Source organism: Penaeus japonicus, unplaced genomic scaffold (genome assembly GCF_977035675.1).
Source record: "Penaeus japonicus unplaced genomic scaffold, GWHDUDI00000001_assembly GWHDUDI00000003, whole genome shotgun sequence".
Classification (NCBI taxonomy): Eukaryota; Metazoa; Arthropoda; class Malacostraca; order Decapoda; family Penaeidae; genus Penaeus; species Penaeus japonicus.
In genome coordinates this window covers 49,626,552-49,639,051 of record NW_028234405.1, presented here as the reverse complement: position 1 = coordinate 49,639,051, position 12,500 = coordinate 49,626,552, and the positions used below count along the sequence as shown (strand labels likewise).

The following is a 12,500-nucleotide window of genomic DNA, read 5'->3' as shown; positions in this document are numbered from 1 at the left end:
TCTTTTATTACTGATAAATACTATCGTTATTCGTTATATGGAGCACTACTCTAGGACACGTGGCAAAAGAGAGGGATGTGTAGCCATAGTGGATTAAGGTATTGTGGACTTTTAGGTTGGGTGTTATTGACTGTTAGAATAAACAGCATATCCGCGAAATGTACGAAATGGATGTTGTATACTAATGCAGTACGTTGTATAAAACTTCTCTTTGCAGAAGTTATATCCATATGAAGAAAAATTGGATGATTGGAATAGTGTATTAACGATGTATGTTAATACTTAATTCCATCTGATTTTCGCAACAGCCTACAAATTATGTGTAATACTCTAGGTATAATGCTATGGCAGGGTTCCTTTATTTGCCTATACCCAAGCAATTAAATTCGTGATTGGTATGATAGTGTGAACATTGCATTTCCAGATGGCAGAGGGTACTGAACTAGACAAGTGTTAATTACTGATTGTACTGTCACAATGGTAGCATAATTTATAACACATTATATCACTCTATAACATAATCATAATATAACCAAAGACCGCCTTAACATAATTCAAAATATCATATAATTGGGTCTGTCATATCGACTCTCCTGAGATGCTTGATGTTCATTGAATTAATTTATGTTACGGAATCCGACCTGTCATTAAGATACCAGAGTTCTATATATTAGCTAGATCGTTGTGTAAAAGAATCATTTTCAAAATAAGATATGGTCAAGTGAAGTGACCACTACTTGAATTATTCTAAATTTGAACCAAAAGATTTTGGAAGTGTGTGCGTGTGAGGTTGATAGATAGATAGATAGATTGATAGATAGATAGAGGGAGAGAGCGAGAAAGAGAGAGAGAGAGAGATAGATAGATAGAGAGAGAGAGAGAGAGAGAGAGAGAGAGAGAGAGAGAGAGAGAGAGAGAGAGAGAGAGAGAAAGAAAGAGAGACAGAGTGAAATAGACAGAGAGACAGACATATACACACAAACAAACAGAGACAACGGATGAAAACAAGAAAAAAAAGGAAACAAACCAGAGAAAAGACAATATGTAAAAAATAAAAAATTAAAGAAAGAAAAAACAGACGAAAAAAGCAAAGTCCAAACGAAAAGGCAAAGTCCATCTCGAGAAAGCGAGAGTAGGCGCTGTTTCAGTCCGTAGCGGCGGCGGTAGCGGTGGTGGTAGCGGTAGCGGTGGCGGTGGCGTGGTTGCTGCAGCGGTCTCAGTTCCCCGCGGGATCTATACTGGGCCCCACGTGCTCGCAACGTTTCAGGCCGGACAGACGACGCTCAGACTGTTTTAAAGCTGCTTGGATACTATTAAAGGGATTCGGTCCAGTTCAATGATTCTTATAAGGTGTATCTAAGGGATTCAAAGGCATAGTAGGCTAGCTGTGTTGGAGTTAGATCTATAACACCTGTTTTTTTTCGGTTTATTTCACTAATTCTAAAGGTATCGAAATGGATTAAAATCTATGGGATTATTGTCTTCATTCTTCGTTTGAGTTTGTTTTTCCTCCATTCATTTTCTTTCCGGTTTCTTTCAGTAATCTTATGAGATGTTTCCAAGGGATTAAAATACATAATATACTATCTTTATTGGCGTTAGATCTATAATTATTATTTTTTTTTTTTTATAAAATGTCTGTATCTTTGAGGCTTGTAAATAAGAAAAGATATACAACAGCACACCCAGCTACATATTTAATAGATCGGATTTTCTTTTTTTTATGAAATCAGTCAGAAAATTTATAAGCTCGCTGTAGTATAATGTAGTATCCAGTATTTCGTTGGACCATCCTGATCAAACAACGGGGAAGACAGAGCACCAGAGATCTAAGTCGAAATCTCGTGTGATCTCAGATAATAAGAGTAAGTGACCAAGACGGTGGCTTAGTGGGAGAGTCAAGGAACACAAGTATGAGGTTTATATACATATTTATTGGATATCATACATACATACATACATACATACATAATATACATAATACATATACTTACATACATACATATACACATAAATACAGTACATATACATACATACACCATGCCACAACACAACACAGACGCGCTCGCATACATACACACACGCAGACACACACACACACACATACACACACACACACATACACACACACACACACACACATATATATATATATATATATATATATATATATATATATATATATATATATATATATATATGTACATATATATATAGCCTCCAGGCGAGTGGGCGTAGTTGTGGCGGGAAAGGGAGTGGGGGCTGGGGAGGGGGGGATATAGGAGAGGTAAGGGAGACCTCGCGTCAGCACACAAATGTTCAACCCGCGTGTGAACAAAAGTGAATGTTCAACGAGACGTGTTGTTTGGTCTTTAATAATCTCGTTTTATTTTGGAGGTTTTCTCTCTCCTTTTTTTTATTATATATATATTTACATTCCCCCCCCCCCTCACAGTGGATATACGATATATCCAACCACCGGAAACAATCATACGCCCGATGTTATCCATACGAAACGAGCACGAGCAGGTCACGACGAGCAATTTTAATCATGGAAGCGACAGGCACCTGAATGCCGCGTTGTTGCCCGTTTTATTCCGCTCGCTGCTCTAGGCGTGGTGTCGTCGCTACGGTGAAGGGGGGGGGGGACTTTCATGTTGTTGTATGTGTTTGTGTTTGTTTGTGATTGTGATTGTGTGTGTGTGATTGTGATTGTGTGTGTGGGTTGTGTGTGTGTGATTGTGTGTGTGGGTTGTGTGTGTGTGATTGTGTGTGTGTGTGTGATTGTGATTATGTGTGTGTGTGATTGTGATTAAGTGTGTGTGTGTGTTTGTGTGGTTGTGTGATTGTGATTGTGTGTGTGTGTGATTGTGATTAAGTGTGTGTGTGTGTTTGTGTGGTTGTGTGATTGTGATTATGTGTGTGTGTGATTGTGATTAAGTGTGTGTGTGTGTTTGTGTGGTTGTGTGATTGTGATTGTGTGTGTGTGTGATTGTGATTAAGTGTGTGTGTGGTTGTGTGTGTGTGTGATTGTGATTGTGTGTGTGTGTGATTGTGTGATTGTGTGTGTGTGCGTGCGCGTGTGTGTGAAATAATCCGTGCCCCCGCGTTCTCTTACTAATTACAACGCCATCCTACGTATCCTTTTAGCAATTCCAACCTGCTGTCACTTCCGTTTTACATCCTATCACCCTTTCCATGAACAACCACCATGAAAGAGGAGCCAGTCCGAAGAGCCACCCAGCCAGCCAGCCAATCCCCAACCTTATCAAGAAAACAACAACAAAAACGAACGAAAAAGGAGAGAGAAAGAAAAAAAGAAAAAAAAGGGGGGGAGGGGGGAGAGAAAGGAAAGCACAAAAGAATCTTCCCTTCTTCCGATATTTCAATCTCTCTCGGCAACCCGTTTCCCCCCCCCCCCCCAGTCAAGCCCGAACCCGAGACGGAGCAAGCCGACTTGGCATCGTAAATCAAGCCACTCGCCCCCCCACCCCCTCCCCCACCCCCCCAGCTTGCTCTTCCTCCTCCTCCTCCTCCCGCGCCGCCTACACAGTCCTGCGGTGACGTCACAACCGGCTGGTGGCGCCAACCCCCTCCTCCTATGGCGTCGGGGCAAGAGGTGGTGATGTCACCCTCGCTGTGATTGACGTCACGGTGGCGGCGGCGTCACTGTGACGTCATCAATTCCGAGGGCGTCATGGCTTTATCTCCCGCTGCCTTGCCGGCAAGCTGATTCTTTTTATCTCCCTTTTCCTTATCGTTCGTCATGTCATTATCGTTACTTCAGTTATCATCATCATCATCATCATCATCATCATCATCATCATCATCATCATCACCATCATCATCATTAACATCATAATCACTCCATTCATCACGCTATCACATGATCCTGATTAAGATCCTTATAGCGAACACACCAAGAAAAACGAAACGTAAAGACTAAAGACTCCCTACGACAGAACGATATAAAATGCTAATAAAAGGCTACTCTAAATATCAGACTGATAGCCAGACACCAGAACCACACATGGCAGAGACGACAAGCCTGCAATAGCAAGATGAAAATCAATTCCTTCGGTTACCACTTCTTCTTCTTCTTCTTCTTCGGGAGGTTGACTTCCCTCTCGTATAGAGCGACATTTGAAACACCCCGAGGCGTTTTGAACCTGTCTCTTCATCTTCATTTTTTTTTTCACCTATATTCCCCCCCCCTTCCCCCTATTTATAATCGTACCCCCTCATCAGCTTTTATTATCTTCAAAACCTGTCTATTTCCCATTCCTCTATGTCCCTTCGGTAGCTCTTAATAGTCTTTATCTATCTGTCTGTCTATCTATCTATCTATCTATCTATCTATCTGTCTGTCTATCTATCTATCTTTCTATCTATCTATCCATCTATCTATCTATCTATTTGTCTATCTATCTATCTATCTATCTATCTATCTATCTATCTGTCTATCTATCTATTTCCCGTTCATTGCTCTTTAATTCAATGGCTCTTATAGCCATTTCTGTATTTAGTATATTTATCATTTATCATATATCATTTATTCCATTTCTCTATCAAGGCTTTTCACCGTCTCTCAAATACCACAGCTTTACATCTTACAATACTCGACACTATACTCACCATAAACAATACCATAGTGTTAAAGTGCGCCTGAAAGTACTTGGAAACCCTCGTCGCATGGCGTATGTCTAGGACACTCCCCTCTTTTTTGAGTTCGCTTCCATTTCCCCTTTCATTGGACACATGTTATCCTATTTCATATATATTTATCTCACATCTCGTCCTCTCCCCTCTTCCTGTCTCCCCTCGATTTCCCCCTTTTTGCCTCTCCTCCCTTATCCCTCTTTCGCTAACAGAGGGAGAGACAAATACGAAAGAAAAATGACAAGAGGCACCAACGTGCCCTAAAAACAGCGACCAAAAAAAGGATAAAAATAAAATACAGTGACAGTCGGGTAAGCGGGTCAGTCCTCAGATGCAGGGACATTCAGCAATTGCATGACGGGCCAGCACAACCCGCTACAGAGACCAATGCTTGATTGCAACAATTTCATTACCATTAGCGATTCCCTGTCATCATCATTACATCAATTTTGCCGTTACTGGACTTGCAATGTTGCTCTCATCAACTTTATCCTTTCTCATTGCAATCATATCGACCCGTCATTTCCTATCCTCATTTTCAACATCATGTCTCCACCACTTGGAGTATTACCTCGGCTACTGCAACCACAGTCATTACCACCACCACCATCATCATCATCATCATCATCATCATCCTGCTCCTCCTCCTCCTCCTCCTCATCATCATCATCATCCTGCTCCTCCTCCTCCTCCTCCTCCTCCTCCTCATCATCATCATCATCATCATCATCATCATCATCATCCTGCTTCTGCTCCTCCTCCTCCTCCTCATCATCATCATCATCATAACCTTCACCATCAAACCCTCCATCACCACCATCACCCTCACAACGCTCACCTCCTTCCAACCCAACCCACCCGCCCTTCACTCCATCCAACCTCCATCATCACCACCATCCACAATCCCCACCACGCCTCCATCGCCACAGCAAAAGCAATTTCCTCTTTGCTCCATCACCATAACACCAGCCTCCTTCCTCCCTCTCCATCATTCACTTCCGCTTTGTCGCGACAGATGAGAATGACAGCATCAGTTTCTCTCTCTCTCTCTCTCTCTCTCTCTCTCTCTCTCTCTCTCTCTCTCTCTCTCTCTCTCTCGCCGACAACGCCACAGTGCGAAGCCACTTGGAAAGGGGGATTTGGGGGGGGGGGGCGTTGTGTTGGTGCTCCTGTTATTTTTGTTTTTAATAGTGTGTTGGGTTCCTCATCTTCGTCATCATCATTATTATTATCATTTTCGTTGTTGTTGTTGTTATTGTTAATGTCTATAATCATCACCATCATTGTTATCATAATCATTAGCAATATCATCATTATTTTTATAATTATCATTATCATTACCATTATCTATAGTTATTATCAAACTTATTATCATTACTATTATCATTATTATCATTATTATTATGACTTTTATCATTATCGTTATTATCATCATTATTATTATCATTATCATGATTATGATTATCATTATCGTGATTATGATTATGATTATCATCATCATCATTATTATCATTACCATTCTTACTACCAACATCATAAATAATCACCACCACCATCATCCTTATCACTATAATCACTAATCATCATCATCACCATTACTGCTCGTGATATTTTCATCACTAACACCATCACCCGCTTCCACACCATCCCGGGACAGGCATCCCTTGCTTCCATTATGCCTCTAGCATCATGGCATACAAAGAAAGTTTCCCCAAAATAGAAGGCAAGATGAATAATCAAAGCAATCTTGCAATGGCATGCAAGATGGAGCAACTAGCAGTGTGGGAGGGACTGATTGTGTGAATGAGAGGTGAGTAATTGAGTGATGGGTGAGTGAGAGTGAGAGAGAGAGGGGGGGGGGGGAGGGAGGGAGATAGATAGATTGACAGAGAGAGAGGGGGGAGGACGGAGAGAGAGAGAGAGAGAGAGAGAGAGAGAGAGAGAGAGAGAGAGAGAGAGAGAGAGAGAGAGAGAGAGAGAGAGAGAGAGAGAGAGAGAGGAGTGGGGGAACGAAAAAAGAGAAAGAAAAAGAGAGAGAAAGAAAGAAAGAGGGAGAGAAAGAAAGAGAGAGAGAAAAAGGCACAGAGAGAGAGCGAAAGAAAGAGAGAGAAAGAAAAAAAAAGAGAGAAAGAGAAAAAACAGAGAGAGAAAGAAAAATAGGGAGAGAAAGAAATAGAAAAAGAGCGAAAGAGAAAGAAAAAGAGGGAGAGAAAGAAAGAGAGAAAGAGCGAAAGAGAAAGAAAAAGAGAGAGAAATAGAAAGAGAGTAAGAGCGAAAGAGAGCGAAAGAGAGAGAGGAATAGAAAGAGAGATAGAAATAGAAAGAGAAGAAAGAGAGAAAGAGAGAGATGTGGGGAAGAGAGGCAGCAGCACCACCACCAGGAACAGACGCCACCGCCTCCCCGTGACCCTTGGCATATAGGCTGGACGCACGCTCTCACACGCCCTCCCCCCCTCCTCCTCCCTGCGCCACATCCCCCATACCCCTCATGCTGAGCTCAATCCCTCCCTAACCCCCTACCCCTCCCCCTTCTCTCTCTCTCCCCCCCCCTCACTCCTTCCCTCCTCCTCCCTCCTCACCGTGAGCGCGAGAGAAGGTGAGATGGGAGAGGCACAAGGGCGGGGAAGAAAGAGTTGAGTGAGAAGGTGGAAGAAGAGGAAGAGGAGGAGGAGGAGGAGGAGGAGGAGGAGGAAGAGGAAGAGAAGGAGGTAGAGGAGAAGAAGGAGGAAGAAGAGAAGGAGGAGGAGGAGAAGAAGGAGGAAGAGGAGAAGGAGGAGGAGGAAGAGGAGGAGGAGGAGGAGGAGGAGGAGGAGGAGGAAAAGGAGGAGAAAGAGTTGGAGGAGGAAAAGGAGGAGGAGGAGAAAGAGAAAAAAGAGGAGTTGCAGGAGGAAGGAGGTGGAAGAGGGTAGAGGAGAAAGAATGCGAAAGGATGAGACAAAGAAAGAGGAAGAGAGAGAGAAAGAGAAGGTGAGAGAAATGGCGGGAGGTAGAATGAACTTCGTAAACGGCTTATGAGACCAATGGGAGTTGTGTGTAAGGAGGACGGGTGTTTTTTTTCTCTCTTTTTTTCTCTTTTTTCTCATTTTTTGGGAAAGGTTTGTTTGAGAGGTGTGGTTCTGGGAGGCGCGTTAAGGTGAGGGAAGGCGAGAGAGGTGGCTAGATGGGGTAGGGAAGAGAGAGGGAAGGGAGAGGAGAGAGGAAGGAGGTGAGAGAGGAAAGAGGAGGGGGATAGAAGTGGGGGAAGAGGAGAGAAGAGAGAGGCTAAAAGGAAAAGGAAAGAAGAGAGAAGAGGGGATAGAAAATGAAGGAGAGAAAGAAAAGAAAAAAAGGGAGAGAAAGAGAAAGAGAGAGGGAGAGAGAGAGAGAGAGAGATAAAGTAAGAAAATAACAGAATAATGGAACAGAAATGAAACACCAATGAAGAATAGAAACAAAACAAAACCGTTCCTATATTTGGCTTAACTCTTAATGCCAACCTCGCTGCCTATTTTTCTCTCTAAATATTTTTCTCTCCATCCATCCTGTCAATTAAAAGTTTATTTTAATCCCCTTCGATTCAGATAATTCGTCTATTTAATTGTTAATTGCGTATTCCTCCCGCTTTCATTTCCATAGACGATGACGCTATTCTGCCCAAGAATAGTGTTATTTAGTGTGTGTGTGTGTGTGTGTGTGTGTGTGTGTGTGTGTGTGTGTGTGTGTGTGTGTGTGTGTGTGTGTGTGTGTGTGTGTGTGTGTGTGTGTGTGTGTCCCTTTTCATGTGCGTGGAGAAGGGGTAACGGTGGGGTAGGGTAGGTGGGTGTATGGGTGTGTGAGGGGGTGAGCCTGTGTGTGTGTGTGTGTGTGTGTGTGTGTGTGTGTGTGTGTGTGTGTGTGTGTGTGTGTGTGTGTGTGTGTGTGTTTCCCTTTTTATGTGCGTGGAGAAGGGGCAAGGGTGGGGTAGGGTAGGTGGGTGTATGGGTATGTGAGGGGGTGAGCCTGTGTGTGTGTGTGTGTGTGTGTGTGTGTGTGTGTGTGTGTGTGTGTGTGTGTGTGTGTGTGTGTGTGTGTGTGTGTGTGTGTGTGTGTGTGTGTGTGTGTGTATGTTTGTTTGAAGCGTGCGCACGTCCAAGTCTGCGTTTGAGCATCATGTGTATTTGCGTACGTGTTTGCCATCGTGCGTGTGTATGTACGTACGTGTGCATATGTGCGTCACTCCATGTGAATCCATGAGCGACTTGTGAGTCTAGTCGTTTGCTTGCTTGCCTTCCCTAATGGCATCTCTCTGCATGATCTTATCTAACCCTTGTCGCTGTTTATGTGTTTGTCTTGAGTGGTTTATCAGCGTTAATCTGCACGCGCGTGTAGTGCTTGTGTTGCTTCCCCTTATGCTTGCAAGACTTTGCATTGCGGGGGCGGGGAGAGGGAGAGGGAGAGGGAGAGGGAGGGAGAGGGAGAGGGGGAGAGGGGAGAGAGGGAGAGGAGGGGAGAGGGGAGGGGAGAGGGAGAGGGAGAGGGAGGGAGGGAGGGAGGGGAGAGGGAGAGGGAGAGGGAGAGGGAGAGGGGGAGGGAGAGGAGAGGGGGAGGGGGAGGGAGTGGGGGAGGGGGAGGTAGAGGGAGAGGAGAGGGGGAGGGAGAGGGGGAGAAGGAGGAATAGGGGGAGGAAGAGGGGGAAGGAGAAAGGAGGAGGGGAGAGTGGGAGGGGAAGGAGAGAAGGATAGGGAAAGAGTGATGAGATGGGGAAGGAGAACGGGAAGGGGAAGAGAGAGGGGAAAAGGGAGAAGGGAGAGTGTGAGAGAAAGGAAAGAAGGAGAGAGAGAAGTGATGAAGTCGGGGAGAAGATGGGGAAGGGGAGAGGGGGGGGAAACAATCCTTCTAAGGAGAATAAGAAAAGAAAGATATTTTTTTGAATAAGAATATCGATAAAATTAATTTCTTTGAAAGCAAAGAAATAAATGTTTCAAGAAAAGGACTATTCATCTAAAAACAGAGAAAAGACAAAACTTGCTCTTTGTTGAAAAAGTATAAGACAAAGAGTTACTTTTACGCGAATAAAATTCTCAAAAAAAAAAAAAAAAAAAATTGAGGAGACAAAGAAGGAGAAGGACGAAGAAGAACAGGAGGAGGAGGAAAAGGAGGAGGAGGAGGAGGAGGAGGAGAAGAGGAGGAATAATAATAATAATAATAATAATAATAATAATAATAATAATAATAATAATGGAACGAACGGTTGAAGATGAATATTATGATGAATAGAAAGAGGATGAAGAGGAAGAGGAATATGAAGAAGAAGAAGAAGAGAAGGAGGAGGAGCAGTAGGAGCAGAAGGAAAAGAGAAGCAGACGAAGAAAGAGAAGGAGAGAAAGGAAAAGAGAAGGAGAAAGAAACGAAGCATAAAAAATCCGAAAATGAAGAAGAAAAAAAGAGAGAGAAGAAAAGGAGGAATAAAAAGAAGAAGAAAACCACAAGACAAGAAATAAAACCTAAAAAAAAAAGCACAAGCATGACACCCCCCCCCACACACACACTCCTTCCAAACAAGAGGCTCAAAAAACGACACCTACCCTACTCCCACCACCCACCCACCCCAGACGCGAGGGTTCCGTCCGATGAAAAAAGAAAAATAGTTCGTTATAGAAGAGAGCCACTCTACGGAGACAAAAGACCCTCGACTAACGCTATTATCAGGGCTTTGCAAGACTGAAGTAAAAGGAAGCGTGTTGCTTATCTGATATCACCTTCATGCACCTGTTCCTTCGTTGTTATCGCTGACTCTAACCGCAAGAGCTTTTTCTTGCAGGAGGAGGTGGGGGGGAGGTGGGGTGGTGGTAGGGTGGGTAGGAGGGGTTGTTTCTTGGGGTTTTCTGTTGTTTTTTTCTTCTTTCTGTGGGGGGGGGTAGGGTGGTGGTGGTAGGGTGGGTAGGGGGGTTGTTTCTTGGGTTTTTCTTTCTGTTTTTTTTTCTGTTTTAATGTATTTCTTGAGGTATATAACTTTTCTCTCAGGTTATGTATATAAAACCTCTCGTTCTCTCTCTATCTCTTCTCTATCTCTTTTCTTTTCTTTTCTTTTCTTTTCTTTTCTTTTCTTTTCTTTTCTTTTCTTTTCTTTTCTTTTCTTTTCTTTTCTTTTCTTTTCTTTTTTCTTTTCTCTTCTCTTCTCTTCTCTTCTCTTCTCTTCTCTTCCCTTCCCTTCCCTTCCCTTCCCTTTCCTTCCCTTCCCTCTCTCCTCTCCCTTCCCTCTCCCCCCAACCTTTCCTTCCCCCTCCTTTTCCCTTCAGTGTACCAGTCTCCCCCCTCCCCCCGTTCCCCCTCCTTTTCCCCTCAGCGTGCCATCCCTGTATCCTACGTGCCACAGAGGTCCTGCATTCCCTCCCTTCCCCTGAACCTTCCGCACCTCCTGTATCCTCGCCCTGGGTTTGGCAGGTGTTGCCACGTCTTGCGCAGAAAGGTCCTTGCGATCATTTTCTTTTTTTCTCTCTCTCTCTGTTTCTCGTTCTCTCTCTTTTTTTTTTAACATTTTTTCTTTCTTTTTCTCTTTCTGTTTCGCTTTCGGTTTTCGTCTTTTCTTTCTCTCATTCCCTTTCCTTCTCTTTCTCTCATTCCCTTTCCTTCTCTTTCTCTCTCTCTCTTTCTCTCTCTCTCTCTCTCTCTCTCTCTCTCTCTCTCTCTCTCTCTCTCTCTCTCTCTCTCTCTCTCTTTTTTTCCTTCTCTTTTTTCCTCTCTCCTTCTTTCTCCATCTCTTTCTTTTCCCCCTTCTTGCTGTGACCTCTTTCTCCCTCCTTCTCTCTCCCTATCTTTCTCGTCCTATTTCTCTCTCTCCCTCTCACACTCTCTCCCTTTGATTCTTCTCTGCCTTTCTATCTTTCTCCCTCTTTTCATCTCTTTCACTCTTCCACTCTCGCTCTTCCCCTTCCTCTCTCTCCTTTCCTTCCTTCTCCCGTTCCATCTCCCACTCCCTCTCCCAATCCCACTCCCTCTCCCTCTCCCTCTCCCTCTCCCTCTCCCTCTGCCACTCCCACTCCCATTCCCACTCCCTCTCCCTCTCCCGCTCCCACTCCTACTCCCACTCCCTCTCCCACTCCCACTCCCACTCCCTCTCCCTCACCCACTCCCACTCCCACTCCCACTCCCACTCCCTCTCCCACTCCCATTCCCTCTCCCTCTCCCTCTCCTTCTCCCACTCCCACTCCCACTCCCTCTCCTACTCCCACTCCCACTCCCCCTTCCTCCTAACACTTGAATACCGATGCATACAATTATTGGCCGGACCGGTGTTGTATTCCTTAGAGATTATTCAGCTTTCTCCTTTTCCTCCCTTTCTCTTTGTTCTTTAGGTTCTCTCTCTCTCTCTCTCTCTCTCTCTCTCTCTCTCTCTCTCTCTCTCTCTCTGACACATATTTTCCTTTCCCGTTATTTATCTACCTTTATTTACACAACATACTTAAAAAGCACACTACTTACAAAAATAGACAACATAATTACAAGAAAACACTGCGTACTTACAAAACACACACCATACTTATAAAAAATCATATTTACAAAAACACACAACATACTTACAAAACACACAAAATACTTACAAAATCACACAACATTCTTACAAAAACACACACCATACTTATAAAAACATACTTACAAAAACACACAACATACAGAAAAACACAACATACTTACAAAAACACACAACATACTTACAAAAACACACAACATACTTACAAAAACACACAACATACTTACAAAAACACACAACATACTTACAAAAACACACAACATACTTACAAAAACACACAACATACTTACAAAAACACACAACATACTTACAAAAACTCACAACATACTTACAAAAACACACAACATACTTA

At 43.5% G+C, this 12,500-nt stretch overlaps 1 protein-coding gene across 15 annotated transcripts in view; it reads right to left on the bottom strand.

Annotated features, from left to right (window-relative positions):
- Positions 1-12,500, bottom strand: part of LOC122247834 (focal adhesion protein tensin) — a 345,161-nt gene that overhangs the window by 207,693 nt on the left and 124,968 nt on the right. The gene's annotated exons all lie outside the window — the stretch shown is intronic.